Below are 10,033 nucleotides of genomic sequence, written 5' to 3'. Positions count from 1 at the left end.
ACAGAGTAATTTTATGTCCATCCAATCTAATCATTACAAATGTAAGATTTATGTCTTTCTAGAATTTTCATTTTAATTGCAGACCCAGAAGCACTCCTCCGGGCAGGCTCCTGCACTAGGTCATCAGTCACAGTATAGGTATGGATTCCTCTCTCCCCAGGGGTCCCAGCCCTCACTCTGGACCAGATCCTGTAAAGAGTTCCTGTCACAGCCAAGTCTGGATTCAACGTGCAAGCACTGGAAAAGCGGAGAATCAGAATGGACCCTGCAGGGGAAGCTTGCACCATCTGCTGTGAGAGGTTGGGATTCTTCTACCCTGTAGACAGGGCCTCTCTTTCTGTGATTGGTCCCCTAACGGTGTTGCACTTGGCCCTTCCCTGTGATTCCTTTCTCACATGATAGAAGTCCAGAGGCCAGCAGTTCAGGCAGTGGGGCAGCTCCATGCATCCTCGGGGACCCTTGCAGCTCACTGCAGCCCCCTCCCTGGGTGGCCTCGTGATTCAAGTTGACTGCTGAGCTCCAGTCCACACATCTGCATCCCAGGCAGCAGATGAAGGAAGGAAGAAGAACTCCCCAGAAGCCTCTCACAAGGTAAATATGGAAGATACTTTTAACAAAACCATTCATATCACAGAACCTGTTGGTTTTCAAGTTCATTGGCATGCACAGTTTCTAGGCCAGGTCTTTTCCCACTGGGCCACTCAGCCATTAGTAGGACATGGGTCAAACTGCTGTATGTTTCTTCCTAGCATTAGAATGAAGAGAGGGTTAAACAACCAACCAAGTCCTACTGTATAGCACAGGGAACTATATTCAATATCCTGTGATAAACCATAATGGAAAAGAATACGAAAAAGAATGTGTATATATATATATATATATATATATATATATAGTAAATCAACTATATTTCAATAAAATAAATTTTTAAAAAAAGAAGGAAGAGAGGGTTGAAATGTCCCTTCTTGATCTGTTTCCATCGTCTGGGTTTAAATTTTCTTTTTTCTTATAACTTTGTGCATAAGGAGTGGATTGTTTGTAATGAGAATTAAATGGAGTGATGGGAATTTTCCCGAATGGAGCCTGGAGAGACGGCGCAATCGCGACAGTCAGCAGATCCTCAGCTTTGATCAATTATTCTCCATCTCTCCAGCCCCTTCCCCCCACACCTTGCTGTCCCACGGCAACCTGGCCACCTCTTCGGACAAAGACAAAAAGTTCACTATTGATCTGAGTTGTTCTTTTACAGCTCTGTAAAGGGAAGAGCCCTGCCTTTGAAAACCTAGCATTGCCTTTTGCTAATTGAGTGTCCTTGAGCAAGGTACTTACTCTGACTCTCAGTTTCCTCATCTGTAAAATGAGAGTTAAAATACCCCTGCAGATTACATGAGATTGTAGATATACTTTGTAAATTTAAGGGTTCTCAGCCAAGAGGAGACGTTGCTACAATCATTGATCTAATAGGGTGCAGGAAAGGGAGAGATGGATTCTCTTGGGGAGGGGTCTGGGAAGGATTTTTGCAGGAGGTAGATTTGAGCTGATTCTGTAGAAAGGTTAAAAGACACATGTCTTGTTTCTCCAGTGTTGGTGGTGATTTTGTCCACATTCTACCTCTCAACTCGCCTTACCCCTCACTCCCAACAGCGGCAATACATTATCAAGGGCCATAAAAATGTTCTCATCCTTTGACCCAGTAATCCTATTTGGGGTAGAAGATTTGAAGAAATAATCCCCAGAGAGAAAGAGCAATAGTCACTGCAGATGTTTTTTAACAGCAGCCAAAAAAAAAAAAAAAAAAAGGAAACAGCCTAAATGCTAACAGATGGGAGATGGTCAGATGAATTAAGCTCAAATAAATGTAATGTTTGTAAAGTAATAATTATGAAAGCTACACATGGAAACATGGAAAATCATGACATTACCATGTTAACTGGAAAAAAGTGAATCTAAGTATATGGGACTTCCCTGGCAGTCCAGTGGTTAAGGCTCCACGCTTCCACTGCAGGGGGTGTGGCTTCATTTGTGGTCGGGGAACTAAGACCCCACATGCTGCGGGATAAAGTGATGTATGTATACTCTAGTGGCAGCCCTGTATAGAATACTGGCATATTTGAACAGATTCAAATCCAAAAAAAATACTTGTATTTGAGTAAGTCTTATGTTGCCTTAAAAATGTTTACACAAACACTTGAATATCATTACATGGGTGGAAAGAGTATTGTGTTTGGAGTTAGAAGGAGGCACATTAGCCTCAGCTATAATACTTATTAGCCGTTGAGACCTTGGGAAACCATTTAAATACTCTGAGTCCCAGTTTCCTCACGAGTAAAGTGGAACAGACACAAGGCTGCTGTAATGATTAGATGACATCATATATATGATACATACTTTGTAAATGGCACAGATGTAACCATCCTTTTTGCCCACCAGGTGGTGAGTGAGCCAGTCCCCAAACCTCATCCATTTTCTTCGGCCTGGGGAACTACCGTAGACTCAGTGCAGGTCTCACACCTGTGAAAGGAGAGGGAGGAAACAGGAGGATGGGTGGGAAGACACTCAGGCTGCAGTGTGACTCTTGGCCAAGTCACCTAAAGGAGGTGACTGCATCCCGCAGGAGTGGGGCTGCGTAGTACCCCGTCGGACTCAGTAAAGCGGGGCCACAGCGTGATGTGTCGGTGGGTGTGGAGGGCCAGCTCTACCTACCTTTAGCCGCTCGCTATTCTTTGATGAGAGGGGGCCCATACTTGCTGAGGAACTTTCAATTTGCGGTCCCCTGCACCGCAGCACAACCCTGTCCAGACGTTCGCCTGGAATACTCCTTCACCCTGCACACATGTGACTCACTCCCTCACTTCCTCAGGCCTCGGCTTCAAAGGTATTTCCTTGAAGAGGACTTCCCTGATCACCCTAAATAAAACTACCTCTGGCACCCACCCATGTAAATACTTACCCTAATTTTTTTCCTAATTTATTTTTATTCACAGCGCTGTTACAACAGTGTCAGGTACATAGTAGGTGCTCAGTAAATATTAGTTGATGAATAAGTGATCAGTATAGTTTATTAAAGGTGTAGCTATAAATGCTAGATAAAATTATTTGGCATCAATGAACCCATCAAAAAGTATGCCCTGGGCTTCCCTGGTGGCGCAGTGGTTGAGAGTCCGCCTGCCGATGCAGGGGACACGGGTTCGTGCCCCGGTATGGGAAGATCCCACACGCTGCGGAGTGGCTAGGCCTGTGAGCCACGGCTGCTGAGCCTGCGCGTCCGGAGCCTGTGCTCCGCAACGGGAGAGGCCACAACAGTGAGAGGCCCATGTACCACAAAAAAAAAAAAAAAAAAAAAAGTATGCCCTGTCCTCAGTACTTGAATGGATACACCTGGCTGACCCCAGTGGGCCTGTGAAACAGGCCAACTGTGCCTTAAGCACTCTGGTTCTTCCAGACTATTATTTTTCAGTCCTCAATGGTGCCCTCTCATACCTCTTTTAGCCCCTTGAAATTCTCTGTTATGTCAAAACATGCTTTTCAAAACTCACAAATGTAGGTGGCCTCTGATTTTTTTTTAACGTTTTTATTGGAGTATAATTGCTTTACAATGGTGTGTTAGTTTCTGCTTTATAACAAAGTGAATCAGTTATACATATATCTCCATATCTCTTCCCTCTTGCGTCTCCCTCCCTCCCACCTCCCTATCCCACCCTTCTAGCTGGTCACAAAGCACCGAGCTGATCTCGCTGTGCTATGTGACTGCTTCCCAGTAGCTATCAAATTTACATTTGGTAGTGTATATATGTCCATATATACACTACCACTCTCTCACTTTGTCCCAGCTTACCCTTCTCCCTCCCCGTGTCCTCAAGTCCATTCTCCAGTAGGTCTGCGTCTTTATTCCCGTCTTGCCCCTAGGTTCTTCATGACCTTTTTTTTTTTTTTAGATTCCATATATATGTGTTAGCATACAGTATTTGTTTCTCTTTTCTGACATACTTCACTCTGTATGACAGACTCTAGGTCCATCCACCTCACTACAAATATCTCAATTTTGTTTCTTTTTATGACTGAGTAATAGTCCATTATATATGTGCCACATCTTCTTTATCCATTCATCTATCAATGGACACTTAGGTTGCTTCCATGTCCTGGCTATTGTAAGTAGTGCTGCAATAAACACTGTGGTACATGACTCTTTTTGAATTATGGTTTTCTAAGGGTGTATGCCCAGTAGTGGGATTGCTGGACTGTGTGGTAGTTCTATTTTTAGTTTTTTAAGGAACTTCCATACTGTTCTCCACAGTGGCTGTATCAATTTACATTCCCACCAACAGTGTAAGAGGGTTCCCTTTTCTCCACACCCTTTCCAGCATTTATTTTTTGTAGATTTGTTGATGATGGCCATTCTGACCAGTGTGAGATGATATCTCATTGTAGTTTTGATTTGCCTTTCTCTAATGATTCATGATGTTGAGCATTCTTTCATGTGTTTGTTGGCAATCTGTATATCTTCTTTGGAGAAATGTCTATTTAGGTCTTCTGCCCATTTTTGGATTGGGTTGTTTGTTTTTTTGTTATTGAGCTGCATGAGCTGCTTGTTTATTTTGGAGATTAGTTCTTTGTCAGTTGCTCATTTGCAAATATTTTCTCCCATTCTGAGGGTTGTCTTTTGGTCTTGTTTATGGTTTCCTTTGCTGTGCAAAAGCTTTGAAGTTTCATTAGGTCCCATTTGTTTCTTTTTGTTTTTATTTCCATTCCTCTAGGAGGTGTCAGAAAGGATCAAAAAGGATCTTGCTGTGATTTATGTCATAGAGCGTTCTGCCTATGTTTTCCTCTAAGAGTTTTATAGTGTCTGGCCTTACATTTAGGTCTTTAATCCATTTTGAGTTTATTTTTGTGTATGGTTTTAGGGAGTGTTCTAATTTCATTCTTTTACATGTAGCTGTCCAGTTTTCCCAGCACCACTTGTTGAAGAGGCTGTCTTTTCTCCATTTGTATATTCTTACCTCCTTTATCAAAGATGAGGTGACCATATGTGCGTAAGTTTATCTCTGGGCTTTCTATGCTGTTCCATTGATCTATATTTCTGTTTTTGTGCCAGTACCATATTGTCTTGATTACTGTAGCTTTGTAGTATAGTCTGAAGTCCAGGAGTCTGATTCCTCCAGCTCCGTTTTTCTTTCTCGAGATTGCTTTGGCTATTCGGGGTCTTTTATGTTTCCATACAAATTGTGAAATTTTTTGTTCTAGTTCTGTGAAAAATGCCAGTGGTAGCTTGATAGGGATCACATTGAATCTGTAGGTTGCTTTGGGCAGTATAGTCATTTTCACAGTGTTGATTCTTCCAATCCAAGAATATGGTATATCTCTCCATCTATTTGTATCATCTTTAATTTCTTTCATCAGTGTCTTATAATTTTCTGCACACAGGTCTTTTGTCTCCTGAGGTAGGTTTATTCCTAGATATTTTATTTTTTTGTTGCAATGGTAAATGGGAGTGTTTTCTTAATTTCACGTTCAGATTTTTCATCATTAGTGTATAGGAATGCAAGAGATTTCTGTGCATTAATTCTGTATCCTGCTACTTTACCAAATTCACTGACTAGCTCTAGGAGTTTTCTGGTAGCATCTGTGGGATTCTGTATGTATAGTATCATGTCACCTTCAAACAGTGACAGCTTTACTTCTTCTTTTCCGATTTGGATTCCGTTTATTTCTTTTTCTTCTCTGATTGCTGTGGCTAAAAATTCCAAAACTATGTTGATTAATAGTGGTGAGAGTGGACAACCTTGTCTTGTTCCTGATCTTAGTGGAAATGGTTTCAGTTTTTCACCATTGAGGACGATGTTGGCTGTGGGTTTGTCATATATGGCCTTTATTATGTTGAGGTAAGTTCCCTCTATGCCTACTTTCTGGAGGGTTTTTATCATAAATGGGTGTTGAATTTTGTCGAAAGCTTTCTCTGCATCTATTGAGATGACCATATGGTTTTTCTCCTTCAGTATGTTAATATGGTGTATCACATTGATTGATTTGCGTATATTGAAGAATCCTTGCATTCCTGAATAAGCCCCACTTGATCGTGGTGTATGATCCTTTTAAAGTGCTGTTGGATTCTGTTTGCTAGTATCTTGTTGAGGATTTTTGCATCTATTTTCATCAGTGACATTTGTCTGTAGTTTTCTTTTTGTGTGACATCTTTGTCTGGTTTTGGTATCAGAGTGATGGTGGCCTTGTAGAATGAGTTTGGGAGTGTTCCTCCCTGTGCTATATTTTGGAAGAGTTTGAGAAGGAAAAGTGTTAGCTCTTCTCTAAATGTTTGATAGAATTTTCCTGTGAAGCCATCTAGTCCTGGGTTTTTGTTTGTTGGAAGATTTTTAGTCACAGTTTCAATTTCAGTGCTTGTGATTGGTCTGTTCATATTTTCTATTTCTCCCTGGTTCAGTCTCAGAAGGTTGTGCATTTCTAAGAATTTGTCCATTTCTTCCAAGTTGTCCATTCTATCGGCATAGAGTTGCTTGTAGTAATCTCTCATGATCCTTTGTATTTCTGCAGTGTCATTTGTTACTTCTCCTTTTTCATTTCTAATTCTATTGATTTGAGTCTTCTCCCTTTTTTTTCTTGATGAGTCTGGCTAATGGTTTATCAATATTGTTTATCTTCTCAAAGAACCAGCTTTTAGTGTTATTGATCTTTGCTATCGTTTCCTTCATTTCTTTTTCATTTATTTCTGATCTGATCTTTATGATTTCTATCCATCTGCTAACTTTGGGTTTTTTTTGTTCTTCCTTCTCTAATTGCTTTAGGTGTAAGGTTAGGTTGTTTATTTGAGATGTTTCTTGTTTCTTAAAGTAGGATTGTATTGCTATAAACTTCCCTCTTAGAACTGCTTTTGCTGCATTCCATAGGTTTTTGGTCATCCTGTTTTCATTGTCATTTGTTTCTACGTATTTTTTGATTTCCTCTTTGATTTCTTCAGTGATCTCTTGGTTATTAAGTATTGTATTGTTTAGCCTCCATGTGCTTGTATTTTTTACGGATTTTTTCCTGTAATTGATATCTAGTCTCATAGCACTGTGGTCAGAGAAGATACTTGATACAATTTCAATTTCTTAAATTTACCAAGGCTTGACTTGTGACCCAAGATATGATCTATCCTGGAGAGTGTTCCATGAGCACTGGAGAAGAAAGTGCATTTTGTTGTTTTTGGATGGAATGTCCTCTAAATATTAATTAAGTCCACCTTGTTTAATGTATCATTTAAAGCTTGTGTTTCCTTACTTATTTTCATTTTGGATGATCTGTCCATTGGTGAAAGTGAGGTGTTAAAGTCCCCCTACTATGATTGTGTTACTGTCGATTTCCCCTTTTATGGCTGTTAGCATTTGCCTTATGTATTGAGGTGCTCCTATGTTGGGTGCATAAATATTTACAATTGTTATATCTTCTTCTTGGATTGATCCCTTCATCATTATGTAGTGTCCTTGTTCGTCTCTTGTAATAGTCTTTGTTTTAAAGTCTATTTTGTCTGATATGAGAATTGCTACTCCAGCTTTCTTTTGATTTCCATTTGCATGGAAGATCTTTTTCTATCCCCTCACTTTCAGTCTGTATGTGTCCTAGGTCTGAAGTTCGTATCTTGTAGACAGCATATATACAGGTCTTGTTTTTGTACCCATTCAGCCAGTCTATGTCTTTTGGTTGGAGCATTTAATCCATTTACATTTAGGGTAATTATCGATATGTATGTTCCTATTACCATTTTCTCAATTGTTTTTGGTTTGTTATTGTAGGTCTTTTCCTTGTCTTGTGTTTCCTGCCTAGAGAAGTTCCTTTAGCATTTGTTGTAAAGCTGATTTGGTGGTGCTGAGTTCTCTTAGCTTTTGCTTGTCTGTAAAAGTTTTAATTTCTCCGTCAAATCTGAATGAGATCCTTGCTGGATAGAGTAATCTTGGTTGTAGCCTTTTCACTTTCATCACTTTAAATATGTTCTGCCGTTCTCTTCTGGCTTGCAGAGTTTCTGCTGAAAGATCAGCTGTTAACCTTATGGGAATTCCCTTGTGTGTTATTTGTTGTTTTTCCCTTGCTGCTTTTAATATGTTTTCTTTGTCTTTAATTTTTGATAGTTTGATTAATATGTGTCTTGGCATGTTTCTCCGATTAATTATTTCCTTACCCATATTAAGGAAGTTTTCAACTATAATCTCTTCAAATGTTCTCTCAGTCCCTTTCTTTTTCTTATTCTTCTGGGAATCCTATAATTCTAATGTTGGTGTGTTTAATGTTGTCCCAGAGGTCTCTGAGACTGTCCTCAATTCTTTCCATTCTTTTTTCTTTATTCTGCTCTCCAGTAGTTATTTCCACTATTTTACCTCCCAGGTCACTTATCCGTTCTTCTGCCTCAGTTATTCTGCTATTGATCCCCTCTAGAGAATTTTTAATTTCATTTATTGTGTTGTTCATGATTGTTTGTTTGCTCTTTAGTTCTTCTAAGTCCTTGTTAAATGTTTCTTGTATTTTCTCCATTCTATTTCCAAGATTTTGGATCATCTTTAGTATCATTATTCTGAATTCTTTTTCAGGTAGGCTGCCTATTTCCTCTTCAGTTGTTAGTTCTGGTGGGCTTTTATCTTGCTCCTTCATCTGCTGTGTGTTTCTTTGTCTTCTCATTTCGCTTAACTTACTGTGTTTGGGGTCTCCTTTTCACAGACTGCAGGTTCGTAGTTCCCATTGTTTTTGGTGTCTGCCCCCAGTGGCTAGGGTTGGTTCAGTGGGTTGTGTAGGCTTCCTGGTGGAGGGGACTAGTGCTTGTGTTCTGGTGGATGAGGCTGGATCTTGTCTTTCTGGTGGGCAGGTCCACGTCTGGTGGTGTGTTTTTGGGTGTCTGTGGCCTTATTATGATTTTAGGCAGCCTCTGTGCTAACGGGTGGGGTTGTGTTCGTGTTTGCTAGTTGTTTGGCATAGGGTGCCCAGCACTGTAGCTTGCTGGTCATTGAGTGGAGCTGGGTCTTGGCGTTGAGATGGAGATCTCTGGGAGGTTTTCACCGTTTGATATTACGTGGAGCTGGGAGGTCTCTGGTGGACCAATGTCCTGAACTTGGCTCTCCCACCTCAGAGGCACAGCCGTGATGCCTGGCTGGACACCAAGAGCCTGTCATCCACACAGCTCAGAATAAAAGGGAGAAAGAAAGAAAGAAAGAAAGAAGGAAAGAAAGAAAGAAGGAAGGAAGGAAGGAAGGAAGGAAGGAAGGAAAGAAAGAAGGAAGGAAGGAAGAAAGAAAGAAAGAAAGAAAAAGATAAAATAAAATAAAATTTAAAAGTTATTAAAATAAAATACAAGAAATAATTATTTAAAATTTTTTTTAAGTAATTTAAAAAAAAGAAAGAAAGAAGAGAACCACCAAACCAAAAAACAAATCCACCAATGATAACAAGTGCTGAAAAGTATACTAAAACAAACAAAAAAACGGACAGACAGAACCCTCGGACAAATGGTAAAAGCAAAGCTATACAGACAAAATCACACACAGAAGCATACACATACACACTCACAAAAAGAGAAAAAGGGGGAAAAAATATATATATATCGTTGCTCCCAAAGTCCACCTCCTCAGTTTGGGATGATTCGTTGTCTACTCAGGTATTCCAGAGATGCAGGGTACATCAAGTTGACTGTGGAGATTTAATCCGCTGCTCCTGAGGCTACTTCCCTTTCTCTTCTTTGTTCGCACAGCTCCTGGGGCTCAGCTTTGGATTTGGCCCCGCCTCTGCATGTAGGTCGCCTGAGGGCATGTGTTCTTCGCTCCGACAGGACGGGGTTAAAGGAGCAGCTGCTTCGGGGGCTCTGGCTCACTCAGGCCAGGGGGAGGGAGGGGTACAGAGTGCCGGGTGAGCCTGCGGCGGCAGAGGCCGGCATGACGTTGCACCAGCCTGAGTGGGCTCTGACTTTAATTGGAAGGAAAACCTCAAGTTCAACAAACAAAATTAAAACCAGTGGGTAAATGGGAATTGGAGGAGTTTTTTGTACCCTCTAAAATAATTC

General features: G+C 40.6%; 1 long non-coding RNA gene across 1 annotated transcript in view; it reads left to right on the top strand.

Moving 5' to 3' along the window:
* The first annotated feature begins 8,251 nt into the window (after positions 1 to 8,251).
* LOC125961122 (uncharacterized) overlaps positions 8,252 to 10,033 on the top strand; it is a 136,964-nt gene continuing 135,182 nt past the window's right edge. Inside the window, exon 1 of the long non-coding RNA XR_007471451.1 lies at positions 8,252 to 8,707. This is a non-coding gene — a long non-coding RNA (uncharacterized LOC125961122). The remainder of the gene's footprint in view (positions 8,708 to 10,033) is intronic.

Source organism: Orcinus orca, chromosome 14 (assembly GCF_937001465.1).
Source record: "Orcinus orca chromosome 14, mOrcOrc1.1, whole genome shotgun sequence".
NCBI classification, from domain to species: Eukaryota; Metazoa; Chordata; class Mammalia; order Artiodactyla; family Delphinidae; genus Orcinus; species Orcinus orca.
The sequence above is the reverse complement of the archived record's forward strand: the minus strand, read 5'-3'. Positions and strand labels throughout refer to the sequence as shown.